This window comes from Akebia trifoliata, chromosome 11 (genome assembly GCF_017979445.1).
Source record: "Akebia trifoliata isolate Shusen 1 chromosome 11, ASM1797944v1, whole genome shotgun sequence".
Lineage (NCBI taxonomy): Eukaryota > Viridiplantae > Streptophyta > Magnoliopsida > Ranunculales > Lardizabalaceae > Akebia > Akebia trifoliata.
In genome coordinates, this window is record NC_141385.1 from 29,019,510 (window position 1) to 29,040,985 (window position 21,476).

The following is a 21,476-nucleotide window of genomic DNA, read 5'->3' on the forward strand; positions in this document are numbered from 1 at the left end:
TTTCTAACATGCGCACTATGGGGCTCAGTGACGAACATATGACTTTGTTGTTTCAGAGGACTTTATCAGGGTCAGCACTACGTTGGCTAATGTCTCAGGATCCAGTTACTGTGGGCACCTGGGAGAGCATGTCAAAGGCCTTCTGGCATCAGTATAAGTACAGTACCAAGATTGAGACTTCAAGAAGAGATTTGGAGGCGACTAAGTAGAGAAATGGGGAGACATTTACTGATTTCATTGGTCGTTGGAGGGTCAAGGCTGCGCAAATGTGGGATAGACCGTCAGATAAAGAACAAGTAGCGATTATCCTAAAGAACCTCTCGCTAGGATATGCTCAGCATTTAGTGGCCCAATATCTCCCTACTTTTGAGTCTTTGTTACAAGCCGGAAGCCAACTCGAGGACGCATTTGCCTCTGGGATTCTTTCTAACCCCTCGGATAACAAGCTTAAGAAACCCTATGTTTCTAAACCTAGCACCAACCATGTCTACATAGCCAACACATCAGCTACCCCAGCTCAACCCCCAGTCCGAACTAGTAACCAGCCTCACCCAAGTCAACCTCGAACTCCACGTCAATTTACCAATCTAGGGATGAGTCTCACTGTAGCTTTTCACAAATTGGTGAAAAAAGGGCTTCTTACCCCTATCCAACCCCGACCTCTACCTAATCCCTTGCCAGCTGGACACAATTCTAACTTATTCTGTGAGTTCCATCAAAACCCTGGCCATCACACGGATCGATGTATTACCCTACGTCATGACATTCAAAACTTGATTGACAACAAGAAGGTCACAATCCCTAGCCCACCGAATGTCACCATTAATCCACTGCCTACCTATCAACCTCCACCAACTTTGAACATGGTTTCTCACACACCATTGCCATTCGATCCAGTCTCTCTCATCCATCCCATTCAAGTCAAACCGCCTAGTTACCCCCTTGCCGAGATAGCCTTCACTGATGAGGTTTTCACCACAAACTACGAACCATTCGATTTAACCTCAGATGATACGTATTGTTTATCCCCACCTTGATATAGTAGTCCCGCATTCACCAGTTACCTGTTGGCCCAGATGAACTTTAAAAGCCCTGTATCTTTAACAGATGAAGATCCATACGTGCTGACTGAAGAAGATGAGCCTTATCCTCTCTCCTGTGATGAAGTTAGATATATGACTTGAGGGGGAAGAGTTTTTAAGCCACAAGAACTCTGTGTTGATAATCCGACAGCCTTGGCAAGAAAAGAAAAAGAAGATCCTATCACAGAAAATATTGAAGAAGATAACTCTGTGATCAAGCAACTGAAGAAATCAGGAGCCAACATCTCAGTCTGGGGTTTAGTTATGGCTTCCATTGCCCATGGGGAGGCTGTTCTCAAAGCATTAAGTACAGCCCAAGTCTCCCTCGACACTTCTCCAGATCAGCTAGCCAACATAGTAGGGGCGACCTATGTGGAAAATATCTTGTCATTCTCGGACTTCGATCTCCCAAAGGAAGGAGCAAACCACACTAAGCCACTGCACATCACAGTTGATTGTAACGGGATGAGAGTACCTCTGGTATTGATCGATAATGGAAGTGCATTGAATGTTTGCCCTTTGAAGACCGCCACTTGCCTTGGGTTTAAAACTGAAGATCTTAAGCCCACTAATCTAGGGGTTAGGGCCTATGATAACACTAAAAGGGACGTACTAGGAATTCTGCACATTTGATTGTCCACGGGCATAGCTGAATTTCTGGTAAAATTTCAGGTCATAGACATCCAGTCCTCCTTTAATCTGTTATTAGGAAGACCGTGGCTACACCAAATCAAAGCCATACCTTCCACGCTGAACCAGAAGGTCAAGTTTATCAGAGATGGGCTAGTGATCACTCTCCATGGAGATGCTGAAATCGTAGGGATCATAAATAGTACTGAAGCTAAGGATGAACCGCTGCTTGAGATTCAGCTAGAACAACAGGGAGTAGAGCTCAGTGGGTTCGAGTTTGAGAAAATATGCTCAGTCCAATGGGATCAAGCCATGAAAGAATATTTTCCAATGGAAAATACTTCTAACTGCAATATGGCCAATATATTCAAGAAAATGAGATTTTTCCCTGGTATGGGCTTAGGCCGCAAATAGCAAGGTATTAAGGAGGCACCGGTGATTAAAGAGGTCATTGGCACATTTGGGCTAGGATATAGCCTACTAATGAAGATTGGGCCCAGTACTGGAAGACAAAGCGAGACAAGGCAATTGCGAAAAGGCAAAGACGCACCACGGATCTCATCAAAATGAAGCCTTATCGTAAGACCCTTAATGGCTATTTCGTGAAGGAAGGAGAAGATTTTCATTACTGTGGGTTCCCCGAGCCATTCATTGACCACATCACAGGTACTCGTCTGCCAGGGTTTGAGATCTTCTTTGGTATGGATTGGTCTGAAGAGGAAGGAAGCACAGAAGCTGAAGAGAAGAAAATTGAAGACTGGCAGTTCAATCTAGATTCCCTCAACATCGACCAGTTATTCATTGAAGATCACAGTGTCTTGATGTTGACAACTGAGAAGGGGATCCCAAATCCTCAGTCTACAATGAAACCCGTTGTAGGGTGTCTCTCTAGCTATCATGTAATTAGTCCTGTGTTGCATGTCAAGACTGGGTCTGTCAGTCCCCTTAGTCCTGTTCAGTCTGACATGCCAGATGAGTCATTTGTTTCTATTGAGTCAAGTAAGTCCACTATTGCTACTAAGTTAAGTGAGTCTGTCAAGTTGGCAATGAGTCCTGTTACCCCATCTTCTTTTAATGAAATGAAAGAAATTCTTGATTACCCCGAGCGCAATAATAATTTAACTAATAATCTGACTTCGGAGGGAGAATCTTCTGATGAAGAACCTCCCCCTGAAATAATCAAATTACTTGACCAAGAAAATGAACGTCGGGCTCAACCTCCAATGGAGGAAGTAGAGGTTATCAATCTCGGAAAAAAAGAAAACCCTCAAGAGATTCGGATTGGGATCACATTATCCCCCGATGAACGCAAAGGGATAGTAGAGTTGCTCAGAAAGTTTTAAAGACGTGTTCGCGTGGTCTTATGAGGATATGTCGGGAATAAGCACAGACATTGTTCAACATCGGATTCCGTTATATCCAGATGCTCAACCCATTAAACAGAAACTTCGACGTATGAAACCGGAATGGACTCTGAAAATAAAAAAAGAAGTTACGAAGCAGATTAACGCTGGATTCTTGGAAGTAGTAGAATACCCTGAGTGGATTGTCAATGTCGTCCCGGTGCCGAAGAAGGATGGAAAAGTCAGGATGTGTGTGGATTTTAGAGATCTAAACAAAGCAAGCCCAAATGATAGTTTTCCTTTACCACACATAGACGTTCTAGTAGATAGTACAGCAGGGCACGCTTTTTTATCCTTCATGGATGGTTTTTCGGGGTACAATCAGATAAAAATGGATCCTCGAGATATGCAAAAGACGTCATTTATCACACAGTGGGGAACCTTTTGCTACAAGGTTATGCCTTTTGGTCTGAAGAATGCCGGAGCCACTTCTCAAAGAGTAGCCACGACTTTACTACATGACATGATACACAAGGAAGTTGAAGTCTATGTAGACGATATGATAGTCAAGTCCAAAGAACGACTGGGGCATGTTGCTGCTTTAGAAAAATTTCTCATGATGATTTAAAAGTATAAACTCCGTCTCAACCCGCAAAAGTAAGTTGAAGTTTTAGATTATCACTTATACGGTATATCAAATCAAATCACCACGTACCGTCTGATTGAGTACGCTCGAGAGGTATATAGGTGTACCTGGGCAAGGGTGGCCAAATAAAAATGCATTTGCATATAGTAAGCTTAGAGTCTAGAAACCTCCCTTGTAGGTCATGACTCGAACTTATCATGGGTATTCCCGGGTTGTTTATTGAATGGGACTTTGTGAATGATAGATGTATGTGAATGATGAGATCAAAATGTATGGTTGTCCTCAAGGATTAAAGTTTTTTTGTTTTACCTGATTAAAATATGAGTGCACCAACCCAATAAAGAATCTATTTTTTATAATGATCCATCTCGATCCAACAACCATGATGGGCCGGGCCATTTAAATCAAAATGGAAATCAAATTATTTTCTAAATTCAGGTTTCAACCCATTTTCAAAGAAGAAAAATGGTTTATAAAAGGAAAATATTTTTCAAGAAAAGTGTTTTCCAGAAGAAGTGTTTTCTAGAAAAAATATTTTCCAAAAAAAGTGTTTTCTAGAAAATATTTTCCAAAAGAGAATGTTTTACAAAGCAAAGAAGATAAAGGAAAAGTAATTGATTTATTTGAATAAATAACTTATAAAAATAATTTTACATAGGCTTTGAAAATGTACTAAAATACCTTTGTGTCAAACTAGGATGCTAGCCACAGGCAACCCAATCGACCAGTTAATCAAAACAACCGTCATAGGGATGCATCCTGTAGAGAAGATCAAGTTTGGGAAATTCATGGTGAGATGTGTTCTCTACTTCCATGAGTTTGAAATAGATTGGAACTTGTTACGCACTATGGCTAAGCGCTGAAACCCCTACCTTCACATATTCCATATTGGGCACATGTACTTGTGCCCCACTCATGAGGATTATTATGACATTATGGGAATATCCACTTCAGGACCTTTAGTCAAGCCCTCATTAAAAACAGGATATTCTGGTGACTTTGCCATAGGATTGAACATTTCAAAAGAAGAAGCTAAGGCCCTAGTCCATAATGGGAGATTGGACTTAGTACCTTTACTGGGCCCATATCGTTCTCGTAGTCATCCCGTCAATATAAAACCCGAAGCCTGGTGAGCCACTAGAGATTATCGTCTGTGCTTAGGAACCTTAGTCCAATACATGTTGACCTCTAAAAGTGATGGCCAAATAATCCCTGATTCCTTCATAGATATAGCCTCTCAACTCTCAAGGAAAGCTAACCCAGCACCTCTCATCATAGCTGAAACTTTCTCAGGTCTAGATGCCATGAAGATTGGTGAGTGGGAAAGCTTCAAAGGAAGCCCCCACTTACTCTATATGTGGCTGTGTGATCGTCTCAAGATTATGGATGTTCCTTCAAACCTTGAGTATGGGTCAGAATATTATACCAAAAGAAACCTGTTAGTACGTCATAACTCAGTTAAGGCTAAGAGCAAATAGTTGGATTTTCACATTGTTCGTCATATCGGTCTAAGATGTCCTTGGTGAATGATTGATCCCCCTGTTCTAGAAATCAAAGGATTCTACTATGTTCGTTTGATCGATTTAGAAAAAATGCCTTTCTACCAATCTGTATTGATCCCAGAACAGTACGACGTACCCATAGAGTTATCTTTACCTTAGCACAAAACTTTCTTCCCTTCCGAGCCATTGACTGAAAAGTTAGTACATCTCATTGAGAAGGCTTGGAACAAATGCACCTTAGGGGATCCAGATGGATCAGCAGAACTCAAGGAGTCAGTTGTTAGAGCCTAAAGGATCAAACCTGATAGTAATCCTGATGACCATCAAGATGAAGCCAAGCGTCCATATAAAAAATAGTTTAAGTCAAATTTGTTAAAAGTTGTTATAATGAGAACACTTCTTTGTCAACAATTTTCAATAAAGGTTTTTTTATATTTTGAGTAAATATTTATTTCTCTTTTGAATGAACATTGCGTGAATGAATTATTTAATGGATTGATGCACGAACTTCAATAAAATGACTCATTAAAATATTATCAAAGGGGTAACACTGAAATTGATTGAATCTACCTTTGATGGGGTCATATAGAATTATCATTGCGTCCAAACTCAAGAATCTACCTCCTAGTTGAAGTCGTAAGTCCAGTCAGTTAGAACGAACGATAGCACCAAGTCAATAGGCAGAAATGACTTTCAAGTCCAAGCTTACAGAGATCCGTAAGATTTTGATAGCCTTTGCCAACGATATCAATAATATAAGAGGCAGAGTGGAAGTCTTAAAATAGATTTCAGAATCAACGGGCAATCCCTTTGATGATCCAAAAGGAAAAAAGGTTGAAGAAAATACAACGAAACGTGCACATGAGGTCTTTGAGCTTGATGGAGATGAAGAACAGTTCGATGAAAATCAAGCGTTAGCTAATAGAATGTCTCAGTTAGAGTCAGTTATGAAGAGTATAAAGGGTATCGATGAAATCGCAGCAGGCATTGAAGCTTTGAATCGCATCCCTAGAATTCATTTGCCAGAGAAGTTTGTAATACCTGAAATGGACAAGTTCAGTGGGGTAGGTTGTGCAAAAAACACATCTTAAGGTATATGTTACTAACATGCGCACTATGAAGCTCAGCGATGAATAGATGACATTGCTATTTCAACGAACTCTATCCGGGTCAACTTTGCGATGGTTGATGTCTCAAGACCCAACTATAGTAGGTACGTGGGAGAGCATGTTAAATGTTTTCTGACATCAGTATAAGTATAATACTGAGATTGAGACTTCAAGAAGGGATTTGGAGTCAACTAAACAGAAAAATGGGAAAACTTTCACTGATTTCATTGGCCGTTGGAGGGCCAAAGCTTGCCAAATTTGGGATATGCCATCAGATAAGGAATAAGTAGCCATTATCTTGAAAAACCTTACACAAAGATATGCTCAGCACTTGGTTGCTTATTATCTTACTACCTTTGAATCCTTATTACAAGCCGGGAGCCAACTCAAGGATGTTTTTGCCTCCGGGGTTTTTTCTAACCCCTCGGACAATAAATCTAATAAACCTTTTGTTTCCAAACCTAGTACCAATCATGTTTACATAGCCAACACATCAGCCACCCCAGCTCAACCCCCAGCCCGGACTAATAACCAGGTTTACCCAAGTCAACCTCGAACTCCGTGTTAGTTTACCAATCTAGGGATGAATCTTACTGTAACTCTTCACAAATTGATGAAAAATGGCTTCTTACCTCTATCCAACCCTGACCTTTACCAAATTCCTTGCCAACTGGACACAACTCTAACTTGCTCTATGAGTTTCATCAAAACTCAGGCTATTACACTAATCTATGTAGCACCTTGTGCCATGCCATTCATAACCTTATTGACAATAAAAAGGTCACAATCCCTAGCCCAACATCACCAAATGTCACCACTAATCCACTACCCACTTATCAACCTCCAGCAACCTTAAACATATTTCCCACACCCCATTACTATTCGATCCCGTATCTCTCATCTATCCAATCCAAGTCAAACCGCCTAGTTACTCCCTTGTCGGGATAGCTTTCACTGATGAGGTTTTCACCACAAACTATGAATCATTTGATATAACCTCAGATGATACGTATTGTCTATCCCCACCTCATTACAGTAGCCCCACATTCATTAGTTATCCTTTGGCTCAAATGAACTTAGAGAGTCTTGTCTCCTTGACAGATGAAGATCTATACTTGTTGACTGAAAAAGATGAGCCTTTCTCCCTCTCCTGTGATGAAGTTAGACATATGACTCGAGAGGGACGAGTTTTTAAGCCACAAGAATTCTGTGTTGATAACCTTGCAGCCTTGACAAGAAAAGAAAAAGAAGATCCTATCAAAAAAAATATCGAAGAAGATAATTTCGTGATCAAGCAGTTGAAGAAATTAAGGGCCAACATCTCAATTTGGGGTTTACTCATGGCTTCCACTACTCATAGAGAAGCCATTCTCAAAGCACTAAGTACAACCCAAGTCTCCCTTGATACTTCTCCAGATCAGCTGGCCAGTATAGTGAGGAAAAACTTACGTAGAGAATATCCTATCCTTATCGGACTCAAATCTCCCAAAAGAGGGAGCAAGCCACACTAAGGCATTTCACATTACGGTCGACTACAATGGGATGAGGGTACCTTTGGTTTTGATTGACAATGGGAGTGCATTGAATGTTTGTCCTGTAAAGACTACTACCTGTCTCGGGTTTAAGGCTGAAGATCTCAAGCCTACTAATCAAGGTGTTAGAGCCTATGATAACACCAAAAGAGATGTATTGGGAATTTTGCACCTTCGATTGTCCACAGGCATAGCTGTATTTCCAGTGGAATTTTAGGTTATTGATATCTAGTCCTTTTTCAACTTATTGTTAGGGAGACCATGATTATACCAGATCAAAGCCATACCTTCTACACTACACCAGAAAGTTAAATTTATTAAAGATGGACTAGTAATTACCCTTCATGGAGATGTTGAGATTGTAGGGATTGTGAATAGTACCGAAGCTAAGAATGAACAGTTACTTGAGATTTAACCAGAACAACTAAGGGTAAAGCTCAGTGGGTTTGAATTTGAGAAGATATGCCTAATCCAATGGGATCACTCGGTGAAAGAATATTTTCCTATTGAGAATACCTCTAATTGCTACATGACCAATATGTTCAGAAAAATAAGATTTTTTCCTGATATGGGCCTAGATCGCAACCAATAGGGTATTAAAGAGGTACTAGTGATTAAATAAGTCATCGGTACATTTGGACTAGGATATAAGCCTACTAAGGAAGATTGGGCCCAATACTAGAAGACAAAGTAGGATAAGGCAATTACTAAAAGGCAAGGGCGCACCACATATCTGATTAAAATGAAGTCTTATCGTAAGACCCTTAATGGCTATTTCGTCAAAGAAGGAGAAGATTTCCGTTATTGTGGGTTCTCAAAATCGTTCATTGATTACATCACAGGTACTCGTCTGCCGAGGTTTGAAATCTACTTTGGCATGGAATGGCCTTAAAAAAAAGCAAGCATAAAAGATGAAGAAAAGGAAGTTGTAGACTGGTAGCTCAATCTAGACTCCCTCAATATTGATCAGTTATTCATTTAAGATCACATTGTCCTAGTGTTGTCAATTGAGAAGGGGATCCCAAATCTTCAGTCTGTAATCAAACCCGCGGTCGAGTTTCTTTCAAATTATCATATAATTAGTCATGTGCTACACGTCAAGACTCAGTCTGTCAGTCCTATTAGTCCCGTTTAGTCTGACGTGTCTGATGAGTCCTTTATTTCTGTTGAGTCAAGTAAGTTAGTTGTTTCTACTAAGTTAAGTGAGTCTATTTTTCCTACTGAGTCAAATGAGTCTATTAAGTCTGCAATGAATCCTGTTACCCCTTCTCTTTTTAATGAAATGAAAGAAAATTTTGATTACCCTGAGCACAATGATAATTTAACTAATAATCTGGCTTCGGAGGGAGAATCTTTTGAAAAAAGAACCTTCTCCTGAAATAATCAAATTAATTGAACAATAAAATGAACGTCATGCTCAACCTCTAATAAAAGAAGTAGAGGTTATCAACCTCGGAACAAAAGAAAGTCCTCAAGATATTTGAATTGGGATCACCTTATCTTCCGATGAACGCAAGGGGATAGTAAAATTGCTCAGAAAGTTCAAAGACGTGTTCACGTGGTCTTACGAGGGTATGCCGGGAGTAAGCACAAATATTGTTCAATATCGGATTCCATTATATCCTGATGCTAGACCAATCAAACAGAAACTTCGACGTATGAAGTCAGAATGGACTCTAAAGATTAAAGAAGAAGTTACAAAGTAGATTAACGTCAAATTTTTTAAAGTAGTAGAATACCCTGAGTGGATTACCAATGTTGTCCCAGTGCCGAAAAATGATGGAAAAGTCAGAATGTGTGTAGACTTTAGAGACCTAAACAAAGCGAGTCCAAAAAACAGTTTCCCTTTACCACACATAGATGTTCTGGTAGATAGTATGGCAGGACACGCATTGTTGTCCTTCATAAATGATTTTTCAGGGTACAATCAGATAAAAATAAATCCTAGGGATATGCAAAAAACGTCCCTCATCACACAGTGGAGAACCTTTTGCTACAAGGTTATGCCTTTTGGTTTGAAGAACTCTGGAACCACCTATCAAAAAGCAGCTACGACTTTACCGCACGACTGTAGACACCCCATTTTTGCATTCGCCTGATTAATCAACTCGTCGACCCGATCGCAAAGGTTCCCAATGATGGATGTCTATTCCAATGCTTTATTTTGTTACCAGATATGTTTCAGAAATCTGGATGAGGTATCTCGAACTGACAAAACTTAGAAACCATGCTACGCTAGGAAAATACGACCCCAGAAACATAGAAATCATCATCTTGCAAATAAAAAAGAAGCTTCACGATAAAAATCACTAAATTACCAAAATACCCCTAACATCAAAACAACTCTAGAGCCTGCATTACGCTTAGGAAAACCCACTCAAACACATAAAATAATAAATCGAAACCAAGTAAACCACTTCGCCAATTTTCACAAAATTTGACAAAATTACGAAAATACCCCTCATAAAGTTCACGATCATTTCATATAAAAAACTTCATAAATGACAAAAACCAACATTCCCATTGAATTCCTTACGAAAAACTGATTCCAAAACATCCTGGAACATTGAAAAACGACTTAAAACGTAAAAAATCCTCTCCGAGGGCAAAACGGTAATTTCACAATTTTCATAATTAAAAAATTCGAAATTAATAAATAAAACATTAATAATTAAAGTGAAACATTAATGAAATTAATTTAAAAAGTTGAACCTAAAAAATCGATTAATTGGACTCTCAGGCAAAATTGTTGAGGGTTCGTGGGATATTTCTTTAAGGACCCCTCCATTTGGGGGTTCAAAGAATTAAAGATATAATAGAAGGGGGTTCTCCAAAAATTAAAAGTAAATCAAGCAAGACTGAAGTCAAGGTATTAAAGTCAATCAAGTGAGACTGAAGTCAAAATTAAAAGTAAATCAAGCAAGACTGAAGTCAAGGTATTAAAGTCAATCAAGTGAGACTGAAGTCAAAATTAAAAGTAAATCAAGCAAGACTGAAGTCAAGGTATTAAAATCAATCAAGTGAGACTGAAGTCAAAATTAAAGTCAATCAAGCAAGACTGAAGTCAAGGTACTAATCGAGTCAATCTCATAAGACTAAGGTCAAAACCCTAAATCAAAACCCTAATCTAAACTAATCAAGTCAATCTCATAAGACTAAGGTCAAAACCCTAAATCCAAACCCTAATCTAAAACTAATCAAGTCAATCTCATAAGACTAAAGTCAAAACCCTAAAACCCTAAAGACTAAGTCAAAACCCTAATTGAAACCCTAAAAAGAAACCCTAATCAAACCCTAAATGCTTCTAAAAACTTTATAAATAGGAGCCTCCACACCCTATTTTCGTATCAAAGAAAAAACCCTAGGAAAAGTAGGTGAAGAAGCTTCCACAACCCCTCCAAAACCCTAATTTTGGAGCCCCAACTCCTTCCTTAACACCCCTACTCCGATTTTAGCCCAAAAAACACCCAAAAACCTTTCAAAAACACCCCAAAAATCCACCACAAATTCAAAGCATCCAGATCCAAGAAAGAGACACCTTGCCTCGGAGATCAGAAATCAGATCCGGAGACAAAACGAAGCAAGGAGTACGGTACAAGGAACTATTTTTCAGATCTGAGGGAATAACACTTTTGCAGATCAAAGGTAAAAGTTTATTTTATTTTTAATCTAGGTTTATCATTAGCAATGTAGATCTATTTGGGATAAGTAGAGACCGGCATTGGCCGGGCGGGGTTGGTGCCTAACACCTTCCAACCCCGTAACATGATCCCCGGATTCAGATTTCTATAGTAGATTAGTTCTTTTTATCCATTGTAGGGTCAATTTGGTTCCTAGACCGTAATAACTAGGTGGCGACTCCCAAACCTCAAGGGTCAAAAGCGGATCCGCGCACCCCGCGGATCGAGGGCGCTTTCAGTGGCGACTCCACTGGGGACTATTGAGGATCAAACTTGAAAAACCCCAAGTATGGGAACATTGCTATTTAGACCTGTTTTTTTCTTATTTTCTGTTTTGTTTATTTGATTCGTTTATTTATTTTATTTATTTATTTATATTTTTGGATTGTGTTACATTTTCTTGGTATGATTTGGATTAAGTTTTGAGCATGTTATTGTGGAATATTATTTGATTTAGGGTCATTTGGGATGACCCTAAATAATGCAGGATTACCCAAAATAATGCAGGATATCGGGGGGTTAAAGACATGAAAATGAGAATGGTTGATAACCCATTTTTATTTGGGATATCTTGTATTAGCCTCTATTAACATCATTTGATTTGATTTTGAACACTTTGATTCGGTATATTATCCTTGTGATTTAATCAAGTTCATTTAGGGTGACCCTAAATAATATGAGATTTCAAGATGGAAGGTTTTATTGAGGATAGGATAACGGTTGTCGGATCACGAAGTTTATTTTTAAATTTTTTTTTAATTTTTTTAATTTTTTTAATTTTTTTAATTTTTTTAATTTTTATTTATTTATTTATTTTTATTTTTATTTTTTTCGCCGATCTATCTTTTGGCGATAGCATTTTCTTTTTCAAATTTCCGTTATTTTGTTTTTTTTCTTTCTTCTAGTGTCGATTTGTATTTTGAAAAAAAAATTTAGGGGGTGTCAAACTGTTTTTGGTAGTAATACGTTTTTTTTAAAAAAAAAGTGTTTTTTATGGCATGTGGGCGTGTGACAGCAAGCAAGTAAAAGAAATAAAAGAAAAGAAAAGAAGGTTAGGTTGTTTTTGAGTTTCTGCCAACAGCAACACATATTTTTCAAGGTGGTGTGCCCCTAACAGAAATACGTTTTTAATTGCCGAACCCTTAAAGGTGGTGCGCTGTTAGATCTTTTTTATTTTTTTTATTTTTTCTTTTATTATCTTCTTCCCCAAATGTGTTTTAACAAAAAAAAAAAAAAAACAGCAAGAAAGAGAGAGAACGTCTCTCTCCTTCTTCTCTCCCTCTCTCTCTCCCTCTCAATCTAAATCGTTTAGAAAAATAAAACAAAAAAAAAAAAGGAGAAAAAACAGAAAATAAAGATTTGCCTACTGATCAGTCCATCATCACCTGCACTTCATCTCCTTTGTCAACCAAGCCAGCCATTAATGTCCTCCATCACCTCTGTTTTACAACACCCAACCAAATACATCATCTCTCTCTTACTCTCTCTCTCTCTGGCCGTCTCTTACACGTTGCCTGTTACGCTTCAAGATAAAAAGAAAATCCAATTCATTCTAGCTGTGATCTTCATTCCGAGATCTCAAAATACGATGGTGCAATATTTCATTCAAAATCTCAGATTCTTTTTCTTCAGTAGAACGATTTCTTTTTCTCGCTAAAAATTAGAAAATCGTTGGATCTGGTTTTCTACTTGGTCACTATTGTCGTTTTCTTTGATGGAATGACGTTTAATAGAGATTATGTGGTTTGTTGGAGAGATGGAGGTTTGGAGATTTGGAGAGAAAATTGGGTTTTTAATTCTATCTAACATTTGTTGAGAAGAAGGGATGCGAGTTTTGACGCTGTATAGGATTGGTAACCACTTATATGATGTTTTATTAGTTTAAATCAGAGAAATACGCTGCCAAGAGGTTGATCCATTCAGCACCTCCAATGAAAGATGAAGAATTGTTTTTGCTGTAATTTCTATTTTGCTGTTTGATGTTACAAATAGCATAGCAACACTGAAATAAATGAAAAATAAAAGGGATTTGCTGTAAGTGTTGCTTGTTTGGCAGCAACAAATAAGTGATGTGCTGGTAGCATATTAAAAAAGGACCAAGAAATTGAGTTGTGTGAGTTTTTGTGGTGGTAGTAATATAAAAAAAAAAACGTGGGTTGTGGGTGTTGGTAGCAAACAGAAAAAACATAACAAAAAGGTGAGGCTATCCTCACCAATTTAGTAAGATTTCAAATCTTGCTAATGGTCTTTGACTTCCCCACGTGGCAACAACACATTTTTTAAAAAAAAAAATTATTTTTTGAAAATTTGTTTGGCATATTTATTGTTATTTGGATATTTAAAAAAAAAAAAAAAAAAAAGTGGGCTAGTCTTACTAGTTTGGTAAGATTTCCTTCTTACTAAGAGTCATTGACTTCATCACGTGGTACTCAAGAGTGATTCAATGCCACGTGCTTGTGGCGGATGAAAATCTAAGAATTTTAAAAAGAAAAAATATTTGAGAAAATTCTTAAAAATTGATTTTTATTTAAAATTTGATTTCATAGTCACTCATTTTCAAAATCTTGGATCAAAGCTAAAAAATATAATGTAAATTTTATAGTCGGATCTAAATTTTTTCAATCAAAATCTATAAGATTGTGACATTGGATTGTTGACATGATGACCCACGTGGCATAATGACCCTTAGTAATTTTGAAATCTTATTATGTTAGTCAAGCTAGTTTGGTCCACACCCAAAGTGATTTTTGTTTGGATCATAAAAAAATTGGTATTGTTCATTTTTTTTTTTTTTTTGAAAAAAATAAAAAAGATTCATCATTACTCCACAATTACCATTCTATCCTCAATTTTTCTTTGAAGTTTTGAATTATTTTGGGTCACCCCAAAATCACCTTTGATTAGATCATAAAAAAAAGAAATCCATTTGATTTGGATTAAAAAATTGTGTGCTTGTTTCAATATTGGATTGGATCAGTTATTCCATGTTATATTCATTGATTGATTTACCATGATATATGCATATTTGATCATGATCAGTTCTTCCTTTGCCATTTGATGCTATTGATTTAATGTGTTATGCTTGCTCTTGTCATATGCATTTATTCAATCTTTGATAATTTGATTGGTATGATCTATACTTAATGTCATTAATGCTTGAATATATGTTGTGCTTCGATCAAGCCTATGGACCCATTTATCTAAAAAGGCCCCGGGCACACCCCACCCTGTTCTGCACACACCACATGCACGTTTACTGTTTTGTGCACTTACACGTCCCATATAGCCAACGTGGCACTAGTGCGTGGCCCGGTCTCTTCGGAGATGCGACGTCATTCATGAAAACCACAACTCCAGTCACGTACCTTAGGGTATATCAAACTGAGGGCATCAATACCGTCTGATCAGGTGATTCTGAGAAGTATATTGATGCACCCAGGCTGGAGCGACCTGAGCCTTTGACCTATTGTGAGCCACACAGTCACATGTCCCGATTGCCAACGTAGTACTAGTACGTGGTCGATCCCTTCGTGGGATGCCAAACCATTTATGAAAGCTACAACTCTTGACTCGTACCCGTAGGTATAAAAGGTAATCTAAGTATATCAATTGCACTTCTTGGTCAAAATCGGTGCCTAAGCAAGATCTTGCCCCGCTGTACCCTACTGTACGAGGGGGATAGACTACGTCTATTCTAGACGAGAGGTATTTAAGTGGGCCCTTGCTCAGCATTGTGCGCCACCTCTCAACTGGAGATCAAACTGGCTGTTTTTGGCTTCAGAGAAGTGAATTGAGGTTTTAGATTATCACCTACACGGTATATCAAACCAAGTCACCACGTATCGAAAGGTATATAGGTGTGCTTGGGCTAGGGTGGTTAGATGAAAATGCATTGCACGTAATAAGCTTAGAGTCTAGAAACCTTCCCAGTAGGCCACGACTCGAACTTATCATGGGTGTTCCTGGGTTATTTATTGAATGGAGTCCGTTGATTGATGAATGTATGTGAGTGATGTGAATGGTGAGATCAGAGTGTATGATTGTCCTCAAGGATCAAAAATATTGTTTTTGAAAATCAAAATAGGTGCACCAAGCCAATAAAGAATCCATTCTTTTATAATAATGACCCAGCCCAACTCGATCCAACAATCCTGATGGACCGGGCCATTTAAATCGAAATAGAAATCAAATTTTCAAATAAGAAAAATAGTTTACAAAGGGAAAGTATTTTCCAAAAAAAATATTTTCCAAAAGAAGTGTTTTCCAAAAAAAGTATTATTCTCTAAAAAAATGTTTTCTAAGAAAAAACGTTTTTCAAAAAATATTTTCCAAGAGAAGATACTTTCCAAATTAAAAACTATTTTCCAGAGAAAAAATATTTTCCAGAAGAAAATGTTTTCCAAAAGAAAAGAAAAGAAGGAAAAAAATTTGCAAAAGATCTATTTTTGCATGAAAAGTTTTTATGGACCTTAGAAAACTACCAAAAAATGTTGCAAAAAAATAATCAGATTTGTGAAATAAAAACATTATTTTCCAATATTTTTCAAGAGTGCAACATAATTATTTTTCTTCTGAATAATCATTGAATGGATGAATTTTTTAATGGATTGGTGCACAAAATTCAATAAAATCTCAGGGTTCATTTAAAATGTTATCAAGGGGGTGACACTGAAATTGGTTAAATTCACCTTCAAAGAGGTTTAAGGGTTATCATTGTATCTAAGCTCAACCGTCTATCGTCTAGCTAGGACTGTAAATCCGGTCAGTTAGAGTAAACGTCAATATCAAGTCAAACAGTCAGAAATGACCTCAAAATTTCTCAACATCGTCCAGTTGTTCTTTAAAGATCATAGTGCTTCAATCCTACCGGTTATAAGCAATATCTCAGTCCTCAGTCCTAATCAAACTCGTATGAGTACTTATCTTGAATTTTCAAGAGTCATTTGGGTTAGCTCGAGTCCCTTTTTCCAGCAAGGTCATATCTTCCTTAGATTGAGTCTACTCTTTCCTATTGAGTCAAGTTAGTTCATTGAGTCTATAGAGGTGTCTGTTGTCCCATCTGAAATTGATCGGATAAAGGAAATTTTTGAATACCTCGAGCGCATTAACGAATTAACTAATAATTTGATAGATTTCGTTTCTGAACAAGAAGATAAGAGTCGGGCTCAACCTTTAATCGAGAAAGGAAAGGTCTTTGACCTCGAAACAAAAAATATTCCTAAAGAGATTCAAATAGAAACCATCTTATCCCTAAAGGAACACGAGGGGATAATGAATTTACTCAGAAATTTCAAAAGACTTGTTCGTGTGATCATATGAGGGTATGTTAGGTACAAGCTGGGTGTTGTTCAACACGGAATAGATACTCGTCTATATCGATGGAATCAAAGAAGATGTTATAAAATGTATCAGCACTATCCTTACTACATCTTGAGTTTCAAATCACATATTATCAGTCGATATAGGGGTACTTTTTGAACTGATCTCTGATAATGGGTCGTACTTCAAAGCATAAATCATTACTCTATGTTTAAAGTTGAAGATCCGGAAGCACAAATCATCCCCCTACCATCCTCAGATCAATGGAACGATTGAAGCAGTTAGTAAGAGTCTCAAGACTATCATCAGGAAAATTGTGTCAATCACATCGAGATTGGTCAAAAAAATTAACATTCACGCTATGGACATATCGAGCTTCAATTCGATCCTCTACTGGAGCTACTCCTTACTCTTTAGTGTATGGCATGGAAGCAGTCTTGCCAGTTGAAATGGAAATTTCGTCTCTCAGGGTCTTGTTGGAAAATCATTTGTTAGAAACAGATTGGGTTCGTCAGCAGCATGAAGAATTAAACTTGATCGAAGAAAACGAGTTAAAGCCCTGTACCATGTGCAAGCTTATCTAAGAAGAGTCACCCGTGCATTTGACAAAAAGGTCAAAGCTCATCATTTACAAGTCAAGGATTTAACTATCAGACTTCAAAGAAAATTGAACACTCCTCCTCGACTATAAGAGAAAGTCTGAACCCAATTGGAGAAATTCATTCATTAAGGAAATACTGTCTGGAAAAGTCGTCAGACTTCAAGATCATGATGGAAGTGAACTACCAGAACCAACCAACCTTGACCAGATCAAGCGGTACTACATTTAAGGAGGCCATCTTTGACCGAATCAATTCTCCTATTACCCAGTTCAATATATCCTTTCTCAACCCTTTTGCAGTATTTTCAAAAAAAAAAAAAAAAAAAAAAAAATTATGCCTTTTTCTTTCTCAGCCCGTTCACCTAACCTAGGGGAGGGAAAAATCTGAACTACGTTTTGGTCTGATCCCAAAAATTTGGGGTACGTAGGCAACCTGAGAAGTTACTTCAGGCCCGACCACATCAAAATAAAAAATAGATTCCCTGATGAAGAAAAAATCTAAAAAAAAAATGCAAAAAAATATCATCCAAAAAAATATCTCTTGAGCTTGACTCAAAATCTTTAATAAAATTAATCAAAATTAAAAGTTGAATCTTTATTGCGCTTGTGGTAATCAAATATTTCAAATCTTCATACCAGGGGCATTTTTCTTTTTCATCTAGATATGTAATTTCCTCCTTATACCAGGGGCATCTTCTTTATGATGTGTTCAATTATTTTCAATGCCATGTTTATGGTCAAACTAAGGACATTTTGTTTTTGAGCAATGTTAATCCTAAAATGAGAATTCCAAACTTAAGGTTACCCTCTTGATAGCAGTTTTTCAAAAAACTCTTGAGGTTCAAACTCAGATTTTAAATTTACAAAACTTTTTTAAAAAACCTTGAGGTTCAAACAAATGCATTCTGAATCTCACATAGGAGATAGGACATCCATTCTGTCCCAAATTTATTCATTCCCAGATTCAACCACTCTTCTCCAGACTCATTTTCAATCGTTTCTCTCCCAGATTTATTTCTTTGTTCTCAGTTTTACTCAGTCAGTTTCCGCCAAGGGTTATCTTGGATTTTGCTCAGTTGCCGCCAAGGGTTATCTTGGATTTTGCTCAGCCAGTTGCCGCCGAGGGTTTGCTCGGATTATGGTCAGCCAGTTACCGCCAAGGGTTATCTTGGATTTTGCTCAGCCAGTTGCCGCCGAGGGTTTGCTCGGATTATGCTCAGCCAGTTGCCGTCGAGGGTTATCTCGGATTTTGCTCAGTTACCGCTAAGGGTTATCTTGGATTTTGCTCAGCCAGTTGCCGCCGAGGGTTTGCTCGGATTTTGCTCAGCCAGATGCCACCAAGGGTTTGCTCGGATTATGCTCCGCCAGTTGCCGCCGAGGGTTATCTCGGATTTTGCTCAGTTGCCGCCAAGGGTTATCTTGGATTTTGCTCAGCCAGTTGCCGCCGAGGGTTTGCTCGGATTATGCTCAGCCAGATGCCACCGAGGGTTTGCTCGGATTATGCTCAGCCAGATGCCACCGAGGGTTTGCTCGGATTATGCTCCGCCAGTTGCCGCCGAGGGTTATCTCGGATTTTGCTCAGTTGCCGCCAAGGGTTATCTTGGATTTTGCTCAGCCAGTTGCCACCGAGGGTTTGCTCGGATTATGCTCAGCCAGATGCCACCGAGGGTTTGCTCGGATTATGCTCAGCCAGTTGCCGCCGAGGGTTATCTCGGATTTTGCTCAGCCAGATGCCACCGAGGGTTTGCTCGGATTATGCTCCGCCAGTTGCCGCCGAGGGTTATCTCGGATTTTGCTCAGTTGCCGCCAAGGGTTATCTTGGATTTTGCTCAGCCAGTTACCGCCGAGGGTTTGCTCGGATTATGCTCAGCCAGATGCCACCGAGGGTTTGCTCGGATTATGCTCAGCCAGTTGCCGCCGAGGGTTTGCTCGGATTATGCTCAGCCAGTTGCCGCCAAGGGTTATCTTGGATTTTGCTCAGCCAGTTGCCGCCGAGGGTTTGCTCGGATTATGCTCAGCCAGATGCCACCGAGGGTTTGCTCGGATTATGCTCAGCCAGTTGCCGCCGAGGGTTATCTCGGATTTTGCTCAGCCAGATGCCACCGAGGGTTTGCTCGGATTATGCTCCGCCAGTTGCCGCCAAGGGTTAACTTGGATTTTGCTCAGTTTCCGCCAAGGGTTATCTTGGATTTTGCTCAGTTACCGCCAAGGGTTATCTTGGATTTTGCTCAGTTGCCGCCAAGGGTTACCTTGGATTTTGCTCAGTTTCCGCCAAGGGTTATCTTGGATTTTGCTCAGTTGCCGCCAAGGGTTATCTTGGATTTTACTCAGTTTCTTGGCTTGGATTTTGCTCAGTTTCCGCCAAGGGTTATCTTGGATTTTGCTCAGTTTTCGTCGAAAGTTTTCTCGGAATTATGCTCAGTTTATGCTCAGATTATGCTCAAATTATACTCATATTTTACTCAAATTTATCTCAGATTTTAAATCACACACTTGCACAGTTGTTATATCAGTCAATGAGAATTTTTTAAATTCAAGGATTTGACACTGCCAGTGAGAGCTCGCGCTCAAGGACCTGACATTTTCTTTTAGTTCGGGGAGAGTTTACCCTCAAGGATCCAAACACCCCGACGAATTGCTAAATCAGGCTGCAAAATGAACTGTCACTAGCTTTGGCATTCAGATATCGCACTATCTACCAAAATAGATTTGTTATCTAGTTTGCTTCAACCCTTTGCCAAAGAGGGGCATCTGTAGACACCCCATTTTTGCATTCGCCTGATTAATCAACTCGTCGACCCGATCGCAAAGGTTCCCAATGATGGATGTCTATTCCAATGCTTTATTTTGTTACCAGATATGTTTCAGAAATCCGGATGAGGTATCTCGAACTGACAAAACTTAGAAACCATGCTACGCTAGGAAAATACGACCCCAGAAACATAGAAATCATCATCTTGCAAATAAAAAAGAAGCTTCACGATAAAAATCACTAAATTACCAAAATACCCCTAACATCAAAACAACTCTAGAGCCTGCATTACGCTTAGGAAAACCCACTCAAACACATAAAATAATAAATCGAAACCAAGTAAACCACTTCGCCAATTTTCACAAAATTTGACAAAATTACGAAAATACCCCTCATAAAGTTCACGATCATTTCATATAAAAAACTTCATAAATGACAAAAACCAACATTCCCATTGAATTCCTTACGAAAAACTGATTCCAAAACATCCTGGAACATTGAAAAACGACTTAAAACGTAAAAAATCCTCTCCGAGGGCAAAACGGTAATTTCACAATTTTCATAATTAAAAAATTCGAAATTAATAAATAAAACATTAATAATTAAAGTGAAACATTAATGAAATTAATTTAAAAAGTTGAACCTAAAAAATCGATTAATTGGACTCTCAGGCAAAATTGTTGAGGGTTCGTGGGATATTTCTTTAAGGACCCCTCCATTTGGGGGTTCAAAGAATTAAAGATATAATAGAAGGGGGTTCTCCAAAAATTAAAAGTAAATCAAGCAAGACTGAAGTCAAGGTATTAAAGTCAATCAAGTGAGACTGAAGTCAAAATTAAAAGTAAATCAAGCAAGACTGAAGTCAAGGTATTAAAGTCAATCAAGTGAGACTGAAGTCAAAATTAAAAGTAAATCAAGCAAGACTGAAGTCAAGGTATTAAAATCAATCAAGTGAGACTGAAGTCAAAATTAAAGTCAATCAAGCAAGACTGAAGTCAAGGTACTAATCGAGTCAATCTCATAAGACTAAGGTCAAAACCCTAAATCAAAACCCTAATCTAAACTAATCAAGTCAATCTCATAAGACTAAGGTCAAAACCCTAAATCCAAACCCTAATCTAAACTAATCAAGTCAATCTCATAAGACTAAAGTCAAAACCCTAAAACCCTAAAGACTAAGTCAAAACCCTAATTGAAACCCTAAAAAGAAACCCTAATCAAACCCTAAATGCTTCTAAAAACTTTATAAATAGGAGCCTCCACACCCTATTTTCGTATCA